Below are 19,438 nucleotides of genomic sequence, written 5' to 3'. Positions count from 1 at the left end.
CAAACAATCTCCTAGGACATTGATCCCAGCCCTGCCCAGATGTAGACCATCCGGACGGTACTGGTCCCAGCTCCCCCAGAAGCGGTTCCAATGCCCCAAGAATCTGAACCCCTCCCTCCTGCACCACCGCTCAAGCCACATATTCATTCTAGCTATCCTGCTATTCCAACTCAGGCTGGCATGTGGCACTGGTAATAATCCTGGGATGATTACCTGTGAGGTCCTACTCTTTAATTTAACTCCTAACTCCCTAATTCAGATTGTAGGACCTCATCCCACTTTCCTCCTATATCGTTAGTACCTATGTGCACCACGACAGCTGGCTGCTCACCCTCCCCTTTCGGAATGCCCTGTAGTCTCTCTGAGACATTTCTGACCCTTGCACCTGGGAGGCAGCACACCATACAGGAGTCCCGTTTGCGGCCACAGAAGCTCCTCTCCATTCCCCTTGCCATGGAATCCCCTCCCACAACAGCTCCGCCACTCTTTTTCATGCCCTCATGTGCAGTAGAGCCACCCACGGTGCCAAGATCCTGGCTACTGCTGCCTTCATCTGATGAGCCATCTCCCCCAACAGACTCCAAAGTTTGACATTAAAAGAGAAACAAACAAAATGCTGGAGAAGCTCAGCATTTCAGAGAGTATTTGTAGATGGAAATGGAAAGTCGTTGTTTTGGACTTCATCTTGACCTGAAATGTTGACTGTCTGAAAGACCCGTTGAGCATAGCTACAAGACATGCTGTCACAGGAAAGCAGCATCCAGGGCCCCCAACATCCAGGCCATGTTCCTTGCTGCTGCCATTAGGAAGAAGTACAGGAGCCTTAGGTCCCACAGCACCAGGCCCCTGAACAGGCATAGATAACTTCATTCACATCAACACTGATCTGATTCCATAACCTATGAACTCACTTTCAAGGACTCTACAACTCATGTTCTCAATATTATTTATTTACTATTTTTTTGTATTTGTACAGATTGTCTTCTTTTGAACATTTATCAGCCTTTGTGTGCAGGTTTTCATTGCTTTTATGTATTTCTTTGTTTTACTGTGAATGCCCTTAAAAATGCATCTGAGTATTATATAGTATAAACTTACTTTGAACATTGACAGCCAATAGATTAACTCTACAGAATGTAGTGAGAGAACGAGCAGAAGTGAGAAATTGTCCAGCTCATTCTAACAGTGAATCCACATGAAGTGAATCTCAGGATACTGATGCTTGGAATCAGCACACAATGTGTTAAGTCAGGTTATGAATGGATATGTCATGCTAAGTGATTACATTAGATTCTGGGGAAGTCTAGGACCAACATATTTCTATAGGATGAGGGAAGAAACAGAACAACTAAAAGCCTTCGGAAAGCAATATCATGAAATAATAAAATGATTGGAAGAGGCCAAGAGATAATAGAGATTGAAAAGGCAATAACTACAGCATTAAAATGATTATTGGAGATTAGAAAACTGCCGTACATTATTAAGTTCATGTTTGTTATTCTATTATCACAGAGTGTGCCTTGGTTCTATTGGTGATATGTATGGAATAGACGTTTGATATGAAAAATTTACTAGTGTATTTTGTACACCTGCAGTTAAAATGTCTGGAGCTTGATAAATCCCTGAATATTTATATGTGAGAGAGTGCTAACCTTACAATTGCAGGTTAAAAATGAATCAGAGCGATAAAACAACCTGAAACTCACTATGCTTTCTGCTGCAGGTCCAGTTAGTTAGTTTACTTAATTTTTGTTTATTGATTGATCGAGATACAGTGTGGAATAGGTCCTTCTGGACCTTTGAGCCACACTACCCAGCAACCCCTGATGTAACACTAGCCTAATTTACAATGACCAATTAACCAACCTATAGGTACATCTTTGATCTATGGAAGGAAACCAAGCACCTGGAAGAAACCCATGTGTTCACAGGGAGAATGTAGTTGGTCATAACAGACAGAGAAACTACAAATTTGGAGCAGGAACAATTGGTACACTTATTGTATTAAAGACCGCTGAACAGTTCTTGTAGCTACCAAGTCCTATTTTCATTATGAGAACATGCATTGTGTATTTCTGATTACCGTAATTGATGGTATTGTTTCAGAATAGGTCAGCTCTTTCAAAACCAGGCTTTCAAGAGCTTCTGTGAGTTATCAGCAACAGCTGTCAAGGTCAAAATCAAGGTCAAGTTTGTTATCAAAGTACATGCACTATATGTTACCATACACTACTTTGAGATTCATTTTCTTCCATGCACTTACAGGAAAATAATGAAATACAACAGGATTTACACAAAATATTTATACAGAAACAAAGACTGACAAACAATTAATGTGCAAAGGATGTTGAATTCTGCAATTACAAAAATAATAGTGAGAACATGAGTTGTAAAATGTTGTTAAAAGTGAGTCTGTAGGTTGTAGAATTTGTTCAACATTGTGGTGAGTGAATTATCCACATCAGATAGTTGTTTCTGTTCTTTGCTCCAATCCCAGCATCTCTCATGGTTGGAGTAGAATGCAAAGTCATCGTCCTATGCAGATGCAAAGGACTCTATTCAGGTCTCCAAACTCCTAACACTCTTTGCTGATAGAGAAACAGAAAATCTACAGCACAATACAGGCCCTTTGGTCCACAAAGTTATGCGGAACACATGCCTTCCTCAGAAATTACTTATGGTTACCCATAGCCCTCTATTTTTCTAAGCTCCATGTACCTATCTAAAAGCCTCTTAAAAGACCCTATTGTATCTGCCTCCACCACCGTTGCCGGCAACCCATTCCACGCACTCGCCACTCACTGGGAAAAAACTTACCCCTGATATCTCCTCGGTAACTACTCCCCAGCACCTTAAACCAGTGTCCTCTTGTGGCAACCATTTCAGCCCTGGGAAAAAGCCTCTGACTATCCACACGATCAATGCCTCTCATCATCTTATACACCTCTATCAGGTCACCTCTCATCCTCTGTCGCTCCAAGGAGAAAAGGCCGAGTTCACTCAACCTATTCTCATAAGACGTGCTCCCCAATCCAGGCAACATCCTTGTAAATCTCCTCTGTACCCTTTCTATGGCTTCCACATCCTTCTTGTAGTAAGGCGACCAGAACTGAGCACAGTGCTCCAAGTGGGGTCTGACCAGGGTCCTATATAGCTGCAACATTACCTCTCAGCTCCTAAATTCAATTCCATGATTGATGAAGGCCAATACACCGTATACCTTCTTAACCACAGAGTCAACCTGCACAGATGCTTTGAGCATCCTATGCACTTGGACTCCAAGATCCCTCTGATCCTTCACACTGCCAAGAGTCTTACCATTAATACTATATTCGGCCATCATATTTGACCTACCAAAATGAACCACTTCACACTTATCTGTGTTGAACTCCATCTGCCACTTTTCAGCCCAGTTTTGCATCCTATCAATGTCCCGCTGTAACCTCTGCCTGCCCACCACACTATCCACAACACCTCCAACCTTTGTGTCATCAGCTAACTTACTAACCCATCCCTCCACTTCATTTATAAAAATCATGAAGAGTAAGGGTCCCAGAACAGATCCCTGAGGCACCCCACTGGTGACTGACCTTCATACAGAATATGACCCATCTACAACCACTCTTTGTCTTCTGTGGGCAAGCCAATTCTGGATCCACAAAGCAATGTCCCCTTGGATCCCATGCCTCCTTACTTTCTCAATAGGCCTTGCATGGGGTACCTTATCAAATGCCTTGCTGAAATCCATATATACTACATCTACATCTCTTCCTTCATCAACGTGTTAGTCACATCCTCAAAAATTTCAATCAGGCTCGTAAGGCACAACCTGCCCTTAACAAAGCCATGCTGACTACTCCTAATCATATTATACCTCTCCAAATGTTCATAAATCCTGCTTCTCAGGATCTTCTCCATCAACTTACCAACCACTGAGGGAAGATTCACTGGTCTATAATTTCCTGGTCAATCTGTACTCCCTTTCTTGAATAAAGGAACAACATCTTCAACCCTCCAATCCTTGGGAACCTCTTCCATCCCCATTGATGATGCAAAGATCATCACCAGAGGCTCAGCAATCTCCTGCCTCACCTGTCACAGTAGCCTGGGGTATATTTTGTCTGGTCCCAGCGACTTATTCAACTTTAAGCCATCCAAAAGCTCCAGCACATCCTCTTTCTTAATATCTACATGCTCAAGCTTTTCAGTCTGCTGCAAGTCATCACTATAATTACTAAGATCATTTTCCATAGTGAATACTGAAGTAAAGTATTCATTAAGTACCTCTGCTATTTCCTCTGGTTCCATACAGACTTTCCCACTGTCACACTTGATAGGTCCTATTCTTTCACATCTTATCCTCTTGCTCATCACATACATGTAGAATGCCTTGGGGTTTTCCTTAATTCTGCCCACCAAGGCCTCTCATGGCCCCTTCTGGTTCTCCTAATTTCCTTCTTAAGCTCCTTCCTAGTAGCCTTATAATCTTCTAGATCTCTAACATTACCTAGTGAGGGAGGGGAACAGTGATATGCAGTCACTGTTCCCCTCCCTTACACCCCAACTCTCCCAACGGTTCTGTGATAAGATAAAATTGATTAGGTGAAAGTTGGAAACTCAGAGAAGATTTGCAGGTGAGATCAGCAGGTATACTTACTTATAACAGCACAGAAGGAAGCCATCGAGCATGACTGACCTATGACGGCTCCCAACAAAACAATCCCATAGCACAACTGAAGTTCAAGGTTCAATGTACATTTTATAATCAAAGTATGTATACTTTATACAACCTTGTGATTTGTCTCCTTACAGACAGCCATGAAGCAAAGGACCGCAACCGAACCCATTGAAAATAAGAAGGCTGTCAGACATCCAGGGGAGAGAGAGAGAGGGACAGAGAGAGAGAGAGAGAGAGAGAGAGAGAGAGAGAGAGAGAGAGAGAGAGAGAGAGAGAGAGAGAGAGAGAGAGAGAGAGAGAGCATCACCGAGTGAACACTGGAGGGCAGCATGAAGTGAACACCAGAGGGCAGCACCAAATGAGCATGGGAGATCACCACCAAGCAACCACTGGAGGGCAGCACCAAGTAAATACTGGAGGATAGCACCAAGTGAACACCAGAGAGCAGCACCAAGTGAATGCCAGAAGGCAGCACTGAGTGAACGCCAGAGGTAGCACTGAGTGAACACCAGAGGGCAGCACTGAGTGACCATCAGAGGTAGCACTGAGTGAACACCAGAGGGCAGCACCGAGTGAATGCCAGAGGTAGCACTGAGTGAATACCAGAGGGTAGCACTGAGTGAACACCAGAGGGCAGCACTGAGTGAACACCAGAGGTAGCACTGAGTGAACACCAGAGGGTAGCACTGAGTGAACACCAGAGGGCAGCACTGAGTGAACACCAGAGGGCAGGACTGAGTGAACACCAGAGGGCAGCACTGAGTGAACACCAGAGGGCAGCACTGAGTGAATACCAGAGGGTAGCACTGAGTGAACACCAGAGGGCAGCACTGAGTGAACACCAGAGGGCAGGACTGAGTGAACACCAGAGGGCAGCACTGAGTGAACACCAGAGGGCAGGACTGAGTGAACACCAGAGGGCAGCACTGAGTGAATACCAGAGGGTAGCACTGAGTGAACACCAGAGGGCAGCACTGAGTGAATACCAGAGGGCAGCACTGAGTGAATACCAGAGGGTAGCACTGAGTGAACACCAGAGGGCAGCACTGAGTGAACACCAGAGGGCAGGACTGAGTGAACACCAGAGGGCAGCACTGAGTGAACACCAGGGGGCAGCACTGAGTGAATACCAGAGGGCAGCACTGAGTGAACACCAGAGGGCAGGACTGAGTGAACGCCAGAGGGCAGCACTGAGTGAACACCAGAGGGCAGCACCGAGTGAATACCAGAGGGTAGCACTGAGTGAACACCAGAGGGCAGCACTGAGTGAATACCAGAGGGCAGGACTGAGTGAACACCAGAGGGCAGCACTGAGTGAAGACTGGAGGGCAGCACTGAGTGAATACCAGAGGGCAGGACTGAGTGAAGACTGGAGGGCAAACACCACAGAGAATGCGCTTAACATCAGGATCAACCCCACATCCCTAGTGCTGAGAGGCAGCAACTACTCTTGCTTCCACTATGCTGAGATGGAAGAGGTCTCCTATCTTTGTTGTATTAGAGAAAAAGGATTTCAAGATCACACCTGAGGCACATGGCTTCTAACAGCTTTAACTGATGATCTAAACTGACAGCTTAGGGCAGTGGGAACAGGGTGCTACCTTAATGCTGAGATACAAGCCATCCGTGGGTAGTGAACACCCAACTTCAGACACCTGTGTAGATGAACAAATTCTGATAATATTATTAAATTCAAAAGTGGAGAGCATTCTAACTGGTTGCATACCAGCCTGTTCCAACATGGACGCGGGTCTCTCCAGCAGCCAGGACTGCTTCAGAAAGCAACGCCTCAAAAAGGCGGTATTTATCATCACGGGTCCCCGTCATCTCGGCATGTCCTTTTCGACATCGCTCCCATTAAGAAGGCACATGAGCCTGAAAGATCCACACTCAATGTGTATATTTTAATTTGTAATTTTTGGTTTTAAAATTTATTATGTATTGCAAGGTACTGTTGTCACAGATAACAAATTTTACAACATATGCTAGTGATATTAATGTTTGACATACAATTCATACCTCTGAACAGGAGAACTCATTTTCTGTCTCCTTCCACTTTAAATACTTGTTCATTCTTCTTACTCTTGTGCCATTCATCATAACATGGAGGATTGGTTAGCATAACTAATTAAGTAAAGGAAGGCAGGGACAAGTGCAGCAGCCGTGGTCTGAGTGGACACATTCAGAGTGGTGATCTTAATGCGTTAGCTCTTTGAGGCTTCACTCAGAGAAAGCAAAGGAAAGAAAAGCTCAATGTGTCTTCTCTACTTTATATCTGCTCAGCTAGGACAGCAGAGATGTCAGACAGAATAGTGCAGTGCTCCTCTTGAGGGATGTGGGGAAGAAGAGAGCCCTCTAGTACCCTTAACCATTACAACTGCGGGAAATGTATCCAGCTGTGGCTTCTAACAAACCATGTTAAGGAGTTGGAGCTGAAACTGGTGATAGATGACATATAGAGAAGTAGTTACACCCAAGGTACAAGATACAGGAAACTGGGTGACAGTCAGGAAGGGAAAGGGGTTAAGGAGCCAATGCAGAGTACCCCAGTGGTTGTCCCCCTCAACAACAGGTATATCACTTTGGAAATTGTCAAGGGGGATGATCTAACAGAGGAAAATTACAGTGGTCAGGTCTCTGGCACTGAGTCTGCCACTGTGACTCAGAAGGGAAGGGGAAAGAAGAGGCACGCTGTATGATAGGCCATTTATTAGTTAGGGGAATGGACTGGAGGTTCTGTGGGCTAGAACAAGATTCCCAGATGGTATGTTACCTCCTGGGTGCCAGGATCTGGGATATCTCAGATCGAGTCCTTGGCATTCTTCAGTGGGAGGATGAACAGCCACAAGTCCTGTCCATGTAAGTACCAATGACGTGGGTCGGATGAGTGATGAGGTTCTGCATAGGGAGTTCAGGGAATTAGGTGCTAAGTTAAAAGGCAGGATCTCAGGATTGGAACCTGTACAGAAGAGATGGTTTTCACCTGGACTGGAGGGGGACTAATATCCTAGCTGGAAGGAATCTCTCAAAGCAATTCAGAAAGCACAAGATATATACATCCCAAAGAGGAAGAGGTATTCTAAAGGAAAGGTGACTCAACCATGGCTAACAAGAGTAGTGAAAGGCAACATAAAAGCCAAAGAGAAGGCCTATAGTAAAGCAAAAATTAGAAGAAAGTTAGAGGATTGGGAAATTTTTCAAAACCAATTGAAGGCAACTAAAAAAGTTATTAAGGAGGTAAAGATAGGATATAAAGTAAGGAAGCCAATAATATATAGAGGATACAAAAAGCTTCTTCCCATACATGAAGAGTAAAAGAGAGGGAAGAGTGGATATCGGACCGATGGAAAATGATGTTGGAGAGGTAGCACTGGGGGACGATAAAATGACGGACTAACTGAATAAGTATTTTGCATCAGTCTTCACTGTGGAAGACACATATGGTGGAAGTTTCAGGTTTCAAGGGGTATGAAGTGTGTGAAGTTAACATAACTAGAGAGAAGATTCTTGAGAAACTGAGAGGTCTGAAGGTAGATAAGTCATCTGGACCAGATTGGGTACACCCCAGGGTTCTGAAAGAGGTCCTGAAGGCACTAGTAATGAACTTTCAAGAATCACTAAATTCTGAAATGGTTTTGGAAGACTGGAAAATTGCAAATGCAACTTTACTTTTCAAGAAGGGAGAGAGGAAGAAGAAAGGAAACTTTAGGTCAGCTGGTTGAACCTCAGTGGTTGGGAGGATGTTGGAGTCCATTATTAAGAATGAGGGCTCAGGGTACTTGGAGGCACATGATAAAATAGGCTGTAGCCAGCATGGTCTCCTCAAGGGAAAATTTTGCCTGACAAACCTATTGGAATTCTTTGAAGAAATATCAAGCTGGATAGACAAAGGAAAATCACTTGCTGTTGTGCACTTGGACTCTAAGAGGCTGCTTAACAAGCTATGAGCCCATGGCATTTTACATAAAAAGCTCTAGTGTGGATTAAGCTGTGGCTGATTGGCAGGAGGCAAAGAGTGGGAATGAAGACAGGCTTTTCTGGTTGGCTGCCAGTGACTAGTGGTGTTCCGCAGGGTTCTGATACTTTTTACATTGTATGTCAATAATTTGGATGATGGAATTGATGGCTTTGTTGCAAGGTTTGCAGATGATATGAAGATAGGTGGAGGGGCAGGTAGCTTTGATGAAGTAAACACAAAGTACACTGCAGATGCTGTGGTCAAGTCAACATGTACAAACAAGCTGGGTGAACTCAGCAGGTCAGGCAGCATCCGTTGAAATGAGCAGTCAACGTTTCGGGCCGTGACCCTTCGTCAGAAATAATATTCTTAATATTTTGAGGAAGTAGAGAGGGTATGGAAGGATTTAGACAGATTAGGAGAATGGGCAAAGAAATGGCAGATGGAATACAGTGTTGTGAAGTGTATGGTCATGGACTTTGGTAGAAAATATGAAAGGGCTATTTATTTTCTAAATGGGGAGAAAATACAAAAAACACTGAGACACAAAGGGACTTGGGAGTCCTTGTGTAAGATTCTCTAGGTTAAGTTTTGGGCTGCTTATCTTAGAAAAGATGTTGCAAAACTGGAGAGGGTTCAATGGAGGTTCACAAAGATAATTTCAGGATTGAATGACTTGTCATATGAAGAACATTTGATGGCTCTGGGCCCGTATTTCCTGGAATTCAGCAGAATGAGTGGTGACCTCATTGAAACCTATTGAATGGCGAAAGGCCTTAATGGAGTCGACACGGAGAAGATGTTTCCAATGGCGAGTAAGTCTAAAACCAGAGGACACCACCTCAGAATAGTGGGATGTCCTTTTAGAACGGAAATGAGGAGGAATTTCTTTAACCAGAGAGTGGTGAATCTGTGGAACTCTTTGCCACAGGCAGCCATGGAGGCCACACGTTACGTATGTTTAAGGCAGAGGTTGATAGATTCTTGACTGCTCAGAACATGAAGGGAAATGTTGAGAAGGCAGAAGATCAGGGCTGAGAGGAATATTGGATCAGACATGATGAAATGGCAGGGCAGATGCAATGGGCCAAATGGCCTAATTCTGCTCCCAAATCTTATGGCCTTACAACTCTGCAATGGACAGACCCAAACACATTTGTAAAAGGCGTATGGTTGGGCATTGGGCTAGCAAGCCCATCCCATAATAACCCAGAGCTACAGAAGCTCCGAAGACCACATCCCAGGGAGAGGAAGAAGCTTCGCCTCACAGATGTATGAAATGCTGTGGCAAAAGTGGAAACCACAGTGACGATGAACCTTTACCAGCCCTGGACAGAGGACGCCTGTGAACTGTTGTCAGTGTCCTATGCCCCCGAATATAGGGGTGATGGGCTTAAGAAGAATGGTTATCATACCAAGGGATTTTTGGGTTTAATCTGACACATACAAAATCAACTTAAGAATATATGTAAAAGCAGAACCTGTACATTACGCAGGGTAACCCTGTAAAGGGCTGCTGATGCACAACTTCCTACTTTACCCCGGTGTGCTCCTGAGTGGTATTTTATAGAACAAAGGACATGGAATACTAGAACACAGTACAAGCCCTTCAGTCCACGATGTTGTACTGACATTTTAACCTATTCCATGATCAACCTAACCTTTCCCTCCTAGACAGCTCTCCATTTTTCTTTCATTCATGTGCCAGAGTCTCATAAATGTTCCTAATATATCTGCCTCTACGTCCATCCCTGGCAGGGCATCCCATAGCCCCACAACATTCTGTATTAAAAATAACCTCCTAGGACATCCCCTCTATACTTTCCTCCAATCATCTTACAATGATGCCCTCTTGTATTAACCATTTCCATTCTAGGAAAAGTCTCTGGCTGTCCACTCAGTCTATGCCCCTTATCATCACTCATCCATCATTTCTCTTTTTATTTATCTATTGTTACATGCAATTTACTTACCAGAGCCCTTTGGGGATGTTGGCTCACAATTCAGCTGGAAGTGCCTGTTCGATTGAGTCCTCGTCCTACTTCAGCAGCTGGTGCCCAACATTATTCTCTTGGCAACTAGTTTTAATTTCTTGTCTTGACTGCCTCATCAAAGTATTTATACATCCACATCCACCCTTCACTCTCGTGCTTTATTCAGCTTCTCCCTCTTTGTGTTTCTTTCTAAGCCCTGGTTCTAGTTTCCTTATCTATTTATCTATTCCTGTAGTTCTTTCGTTCCTCTATCCAATAGGTCAAAGACTGTTTTGCTTTGACTGTTTATCTCTTCCAAATGTCTTTTCTCTCACCTTGTACCTGCTCAGCTTTCAACTTCTTCTCCTCTTTGTTGTGTGTTTGTCACTCTCTTTCAAGCTCAACAAGTCTGCAGATGCTGGAAATCCAAAGCAACACACATGAAATGCTGGAGCGACTCAGCAGGTCAGGCAGCATCTGTGGAAATGAATAAACAGTTAACATTTTGGGCCGAGACCCTGCTTCAGGACTGCAGATTTTCTTCCCTGGACATTTCTGTCAAAATTAGTGTGCAAATCCAAAAGCACCTAAACCACCTACATGTAAGCCTGTAAACATCCGTCTCCTTTATATCCACAATTCCACGTAACAGTGCTGAAATAAAGCAACAGCCACTGCTGTTGGAACAATTCCCAGCGTAAATACGTACACCTGCTTATAATGACATCAATGCTAAATGGAATTGTTGTGAGAAAGTGGTTCTGCACACATAATATGTTGATAGGTTCAGCTGCCACCACCTTCCCCTATAAATAAATACAGCAACAATAAGGAAAGCGGATTTTTCACACAAAAGCAGGCACGCATCAGGAAACTATTGCCTGCAGTGTGAAGCAGGGAGGATCACGATGGGATTTTCACTTTGTTTAGCTGCTAAAGGTAATCAGAATCATCTCTGTCATCGTGGATATGGACAACAGCTTTCCTATTGCAACCAGAATGCTTTTCAAAATTCTTGAATGGAAAAGGGACTGGAAGCCAAATAGAAAGTTTTATAAAAGTTATGCTGCTCTCCGCTTCTGGAGCCCACAGGCCAGCGACTGCATATCATTGCAGAAAGCTAATGACCTACGTGGACCAAAACAATGTTTAAGGGTTAGTGAATTGCCTCATCGAAAGCTGGCACCTTCTGACTGTGCTGCTTAACAACATCTCCAACTTCTTTTTGGTGTTGTTACAAGAATACCCCTGAGTAATAATGATGAGGTAGGCCCAGGGAGTATCTGCATTTACTGACAAGTACCTTTATTGTGTCAATTAAAAAGCATGTGAATGTACACAACCTGTGTGCATGCTTGTTAAGTTTCTCTGACTCTTCATGAACAGTCAAAGAATAGAAAAGGTAATATTCCAGAAAGGTGTCTATGCTCTGACATGTCCACAGAGGTTGGTCTCCGAGAGCTGTCTCTGCCTTGCATTTGAAGCTCCTTACTTTTAAACATAGCAATTGAAATGTTGCATTTCAGTTTTGCTAGCTTGAGGCATCTGACTGACCTGTGTTACTTCCCATTAGATGTAAAACAAGAGAAAATCTGTAGATGCTGCAAGTCTGAGCAACACACACGAAAAACACCCACCAGTTTTGGCCAGAAACGTTGACTGTGTGGTGACCCACTTTCCACGCAGGCTCTGGGCCTTCTTCACCGGCAAGGGGAGAAAACCCGAGCAAGGGAAGAGACTTTTGTAATGCACCTTTGTCATCATTTCCGCCCGGAGAGGGTGGGAACGGAACTGTGTAAAAGCCAGTGCCGCGAAGCTTGAATAAGCCAGTCTTGAGTGCAACTCACACACTGTGTGTCGTTATTTCTAGCTCTGTGTGTAGCACTTTGCCACAATTGTACTCTTTTCCATAGATGTTGCCTGGCCTGTTGAGTTCCTCCAGCACTTTGTGCTTACACACTGTGTGTCGTTATTTCTAGCTCTGTGTGTAGCACTTTGCCACAATTGTACTCTTTTCCATAGATGTTGCCTGGCATGTTGAGTTCCTCCAGCACTTTGTGCTTACACACTGTGTGTCGTTATTTCTAGCTCTGTGTGTAGCACTTTGCCACAATTGTACTCTTTTCCATAGATGTTGCCTGGCCTGTTGAGTTCCTCCAGCACTTTGTGCTTACACACTGTGTGTCGTTATTTCTAGCTCTGTGTGTAGCACTTTGCCACAATTGTACTCTTTTCCATAGATGTTGCCTGGCCTGTTGAGTTCCTCCAGCACTTTGTGTGTGTTCCTCCCATTAGATGTAGGTCAGGGCTACAAGCAGTATTGTTCAAACACCTTCACCTTTAACTTCATGCCTTTGTTTTATTCAACTCCCACTGGTTCAAACCAGTCAAACTGGGTCACACACAATCCAGAAACCCAGGCCTAACAAGCTCACAGACTGTGTCCTCAAGCCGCCATTTTACACAATAAACAGCTTATCAGAGAATGGTCTCAGCTTTGGCAGATCATTAGCAGCAACTCCCTGTGTCTACATTCAATTGCTTTGATTAAGTTATTGCAGAGCAAGAATCAGTTCACAAAATGGTGGCTGCAAAGATAGTCCCACAAAAGAGCTGCCTCCATTGCTGTTCACTGTTATTTTTTTCTGGCCAACATCTTCCTTCTCTTGCTCTGAAGATAATTACCTTAGGATCGTTATCCTCCGCTCATTCTAATGAGTACCATGGAGCCCCCAGTAGGTGTGCAACACTTATATGAAGATAATGTTAACATTTACTTAGTGAATCCACACACTCTGTATACCTACAATTGTCTCTTCTGTTTTATAAAAGTATCATCCTTTAATTTTTGAATTTTTTCAGCCTCCCACCTTCCAAATTGATATACATTAAACAATACAATCATGAACATACTTAAAATGAGCATTACAGCAGCATGCAATACTATTCTCACCCGTGGATATATTTGAACATTTAATTCACAATTCCCAAACTTACTCCAAAACTGAGTCACTCAGTATTTTATTTTCCTTACCGGTGTGTGTTTTAATTACTTTACTGTTGGTCCATCTATTCCTGCAACTAGGAAAAAACATAGTCCCACAAATACTGATCCATCTATATCAGTTTGTTGGATTGTGAGGTTCTCCTTCATTCTTGCTTTTACTGCTGGATGAGGCAAAGTTTGTCCTCCACTACCCAGAACTAAAGTCAGGTTTCCAATTGCAACATTGTGACTCCCCAAGGGGCATTGTTTCCAGCTCTTTGTATGACATGTGGCCAATGCTGCTCTATAGTATGTCTGTCCCACTAATGCATATTGCATGAAAGACTGATTATTCACAGGGAAAATAGACAATGGACAATTGTACTGAAACCACAATTCTCTACCTTGTCATTTCTTTGGGGCAAGACCAATTGTCTCCCCCTTGATGGCATCTTAACAAACCTATCCCTTTCCAGTACCATTCATAACAACAGCACGTGCTGGTGGGTTACGTAAGGATATCCAAGGGTTCTCATGTTATCTGCCCACATTGTGAAACTTCTCACTCTGCTTGTCCCCGGTACAATCTTCTCCTGTGTACAGCTAATAATGATCAAAGTATCCTTTGGAAAATACCTGCTGTAACCACCCCAACAGATATATCTCATGTGAATTCACATGAGCGTGATCCCACAGAAATGTAACCATAACATGGTCATCATTGTCTAAGGGCTTCTCAGTAAGTGGACCTAAACTAGTATTCCCTCTGGTATACCCGATGTGAGCTTTCACCTTTTTGAATCTGCATCCTTTTATCTTCACTTATATCCTCTCACTATCCTGCACAGATGAGGAACTAACTACAAAAATCAAATAAAGGTTTTGCTTTGGTTTCAGGCACTGCTTTCTGATCTCCTTCCACCACTCCCTTTTTATTTTCATACAATAGTCCCTTGGGATCATTAGTATTCATACCCTGATGCCCACTTGATTCTTCAGTATAATGAAGATAATCTGCAAGGAAAGTATAAATTTTAATACCTTTTACAATTGCATCTCAGCCCTGCAGTGACAGGGCTGCCTGACTAAGTCATTCTAATTCGACCATCCAGTGATTGCTGGATAAAAGTTTGCTTTCATTTATAACTTACATGACATAGTTTCAGAGCTGTCTGTCAGATCTGACTATTGTTACGTACATGTGACACGTGACAGTGGTGTACTTGTCACGTGACTGGGGTTGAAGCTATACTGGACTTGAGGTAATGGTCTTGTGATGGTGGAGTGATGTCATTTTCCCACCAGTAGAGGTCATGTGACAGTTTTTTTTTACAGGGTATAAAAGGAGGACCCCTCCCTGTGAGGGGTGGGGGGCAGTTCATGGCTGGATTTGCCATGTTGACTTCATGCCACTGCATGATTTAACGTTATGACGCAGTTTAGTTGAAAGATGGAGTTTTATTTAATGCCTAAAGTTTAAAAGGTCATTGCCAGCAGTTTCTTTATAATACTGCTAGTTGAGAATCAGTGGAGAGTGAAGATCAGAGTTCGGGAGATAAAAGATCGAGGAAAGTGGATTTCGATGGTGAAACAGGTTCGACCTTGTTTGATCCTCATTCGGAAGGAATTCGTTGACTGTTCCCGTGTTAATCCCTGTGAATAGCAGAAAGGATTGAGTACAGTTTTGTAAAGGAAAGGTCAGTGTCTAAGCCGTTTCATTCTTCATCTTTCTAAATTCTTCGTGGGAAAAGTAGTTCGACTGGGAACTGCAACAAGACGACTTGAAAGAGAATTTAAATCGTCTTAAAAAGTCTCTCCCTTAAATGGACTGTAAGCATTTTGAACTTTTGCAGTACTACTTTGAAGAACTGTTTTTGCAACATCGCTTTAAGAACTGTTTAAGCTGCCGCACAGCAGCTGATTTCTGGTTACGTGAGTGGTTTGTTTACTTTTGGGGGTTTGTTTTTCAGAGTTTAATAAACGTGTTATTTGTTATAAAAACCCCTGCCTCACTCATATATTTATTGTTGCTTGAATCCTTAACACTATAAGCAGCACTGGGCCCTCATTTCCTATTGGCTCCCTTCCTGTTTACCCTGTATACCTCAGAGTTTAGGTACAATACTGAGTCACGTCATCTGCAGAAATTCTCTGATGACTCAGCAATAGTTGGGTGTGTAAAGGGAGGACGGGAGGATGAATACAGGGCTCTGGTGGAGGATATTGGCGAATGGTGCAAGCTGAATCATCTGCAGCTCGACATCAGCAAAAGAAAGGAGGTGGTGGTGAACTTTAGGAAGACTAAACCTGCAACACTCCCTGTTACTGTTGATGGTGAGGATGTGGATGTGGTAAGGGCCTACAATTACCTGGAGGTGCAACTGGATGACAGACTTGAGTAGATTTCCCTCTGAAATGTAGACATCTCATATCCAGAATAAAAATGCACAGATTTCCGTCTCCTGAACCTGGATTGCACATGGCCTGTGTGGAATCTGGGTCTCTCTAAACCCAATTCCATGGAAAACTGATAAAGAAACAAACCAAAAGCACAGACAATAAATACAAGAATCAATGTTTGTACTTCTCTGCTTTCAGAACCTTTGCAAAAATCTGTAAAACTTTGAATAAACAGTTTATTCCCAGTTTTGAAACAGTTTGAACCAGTTTTTAAAGAACAAAGGAAAAGTCAACTCAGCTAGATGGAGTCCCAACACATTCATGCAACCACTTTAAGGCCCAGCCTCTTAAAAGATGAGAACTCTATACTTACCAAAACAATCATTTACAATCAGACATAATTGAGGAGCTGAGACTTTAAAACAAAGAAATGTTAGAAGTTATTCAGCATGCACAAGTAAACAACATTAACAAGTTTAAAGCATGACATCCCCCAAATTAACCAAAGTCCCAACATATTCTGACCTTTCTGATCTATGTTAGGATTCAGGTTAAATGAATTGCTTGCTCTACAATTCTGGACATAATGACCCATATTACTACAGATGAAACAGCAGATTTGAGCACTGTGATGGGACGTTCCCTGGTTGAATGAAGGCGCACTCCAGTGTTCTGTTACTTCTCCTGTACAATCACTCTGCTGGCTTCTACCCTGACCTGCGCTTTCCCATACAATACCTCATGTGCTTTCTTGAAGGTAAAAAAAACTTCAGCTGCCTTTGGAGTATTCCTGAAGTTATAATATAACTCCTGCATTTCCCCCTGCCATGCTTTAATAATTTTCTTAGGTACCCATGCCTCAGTATGTGCAGGGTCACTAGGATCAAACAGTTCCAATATCTTTCTAGATTTGTTGGTGCTATGAGACACTAATGTTCTTAACTATCCCTTTGCAGGTTCTGATCCTAAATGATCTCGATCTAATGTTAATGCATGCACCGCTCGAAACTCCATCTATAGATGGGATGCAAAGGCAGTGGGGTGCTCCTCTACCCTCTGGTAACATTTACTTAATGGGTCCATTGGGTCCCCGCTGTTATTAGTCATAACAGTCAGTATCAGATTCTTTAACTTCCCATTTGCTCCCCCAGCATGTCGCTGTGCTTCTGGCAAAGCAGAGCAGATGCTCAGACGCAAGCACATTATAATCAATCTCCTTTCCTCAGCGTCATGTTGACCGTGTATTGCTCTCCAGTAACTAATTGCCAGGCCTCAGCAATATCCTTCAGCTTCTGTACCCTGAGCGGGATAGTCTAAGTTACATTCTGCTGTTGATTTCCTGCCTCAGCTCCTCCCTCTCTGGGGTGGGGGGGTGTCAATGGTGCCAATGGCAGCAGCAGCCCCTTTTGGTTGTGTGTCGGTAGGAGATCCTCAAGAGGAAGCTCCTCATCATAGACATATCTGGTCGCCTTATCTGCTAAATCATTCCAATCCATATCTCCATTTTCATCCTCCTCCCCCTTTCAGCTCCAAAAGCACATATTATTCCTCGCCGAGTGTTTACTTGACGCAGCAGGTCTTGTATCTGCTTTAAACACTTTGTCTGATCTCCAGTGTTGTTTCATTTCATGTGCTGATTTCTTTATCACATTCATAGCCATCTTTAAATTGCTGTACTGTTTCCTCAATCCCTGCACTTAGGCCTCAGCTACTTGGGCTTCTTTTTCTTGTTTACTTTTTTCTTCAATCAGTTTTTCATACTGTAACTGAAACTGGCACATGTGTGTCTAATCCATACTTCTCCGGCCCTCTTTAAGGCTTTCTACTTTAATTTTCTTCTTCTAATCTATCTCACTGTACATTAGAAATGGCGCCTCCATTCCTGTTCACTGGTTATCCTTCTTTCAGTCTAACAGTTCAAAAGATAGGTCAGAGACAGGGAAAGGATAGGATTTAACATTCTATTCTTTATCTTTATTTTTCCCTTTCAGGGTTCTTTTGAAGACATGCTGACTGTAGTTCTTTGGGGAATGGGACCCACTCTCGAGGTTTTACGACTGGTTGTTATTTGGCATGCCAAGGGCTCGGCCTAAGACCTCAGATCGCCTTTGGAGGGCCAAGATCTCGTGGCTCTGGAGACAGGCGGATCGAAGGTCGGTGTGTCCTAGGAAATGGAAGACCTAAGGCCGTGTGTCCAGGGACCCGAGATCTTTGGGCACAGGGTTCGGAAGAAGCGATGCAACAAACTTTTAACATTGTAAACCAGTGAGTTGTATGTTATGTCTCCCCGCTCGCTGTGAAATGGAGACAACTCTTTCTCCCTTATTATGGAGAGAGAGAACCTGTGGTATACCGAATACCAGGTGAACGAGTAGTCTTTGGAGTCCTGTAAGATTCTGTCTTTGCTGTTGCCTTGTTGCATGCTTGAGTGCTTGGTGGTGGGTGTCAATTTTTTTTTTGCCGGTGAGGGGAGGGGATCATTGCTTGCTGCCGCTTATGCACGGGAGGGAAAGGAGCTGGGGGGACTTTGGGGTTCTAACATTTAACTGTCGTTCATTCTTTGGGGGCACTCCTCTGTTTTCATGGATGGTTGTGAAGAAGAAACATTTCAGGATGTATATTGTATACATTAAATGTACCTTTGAAATCTTCGAACCTTTGAAACATTGTTGTCTTTCTGTGACAGCTTGAGAAGGATTCTCTCTCAGGCTGTGGACTATGTAAGACTGTGTGGAGTTTCTTCCACTTTCTTTTCCAGTCCTGATGAAGGGTCTCAGACCAAACCACCGACTATTCTCCTCCATTGATGCTTCTTGACCTGCTAAGTTCCTCCAGCATCTTGTGTGTGTTGTCCTGGATTTCCAACGTCTGCAGAAGCTCTTGTGTTTAGAACTGTACTAGAGAGGTGATCGTGGCATCAGGATTGTGGAGGAAGGGAGAGCCTGCAAAGCATGAAGATAAGTGGGAAAGAGTCCAGAGCAAGTGAGGATGAGGAAGATAGCTAAAACCTGGAAGACATTAATAAGAGGCACCTACTCTAAAACAATATCTTGCAAGGAAACTTATGGCACTGATTCATATGTTTATTAGATTATTGATTAAATTACCTCAAGAAAGTTCTTCCTATGACTGTGTGGGTTTCCTCCTACATTCCAAAGATGGGCGGGTTAGGGATAGTGAGTTGTAGGAATGCTATATTGGCGCCATTAGGGTTGAAACACTTGAGGGCTGCTCAACACAATCCTCACTGGTTTGATTTGACACAAGTGACTGTACGTTTAGATGTGCATGGGACAAATAAAGCTGATCTTCTAACTATTACAAAAGTAGAACAAAGAGAAAGGTGGAGAACTTTAAAGCAGCAAACCCTGAGTACAGAATCGATGTGCTGAAGACATGGACAACAATTAAATCCAGGGATCATCAGTAACTGTCTTACAGAT

General features: G+C 43.3%; 1 protein-coding gene across 1 annotated transcript in view; it reads right to left on the bottom strand.

Annotated features, from left to right (window-relative positions):
- LOC132378075 (uncharacterized) overlaps positions 1 to 19,438 on the bottom strand; it is a 172,767-nt gene that overhangs the window by 29,676 nt on the left and 123,653 nt on the right. The window contains exons 3-4 of the mRNA XM_059944796.1: positions 15,965 to 18,937; positions 10,945 to 11,086 (exon numbers count right to left, since the gene is read on the bottom strand). The gene's annotated coding sequence lies outside the window, so the exon portion shown is untranslated. The remainder of the gene's footprint in view (positions 1 to 10,944; positions 11,087 to 15,964; positions 18,938 to 19,438) is intronic.

The sequence above is a fragment of the Hypanus sabinus genome, chromosome 19 (genome assembly GCF_030144855.1).
Source record: "Hypanus sabinus isolate sHypSab1 chromosome 19, sHypSab1.hap1, whole genome shotgun sequence".
Taxonomy (NCBI): Eukaryota; Metazoa; Chordata; class Chondrichthyes; order Myliobatiformes; family Dasyatidae; genus Hypanus; species Hypanus sabinus.
The sequence above is the reverse complement of the archived record's forward strand: the minus strand, read 5'-3'. Positions and strand labels throughout refer to the sequence as shown.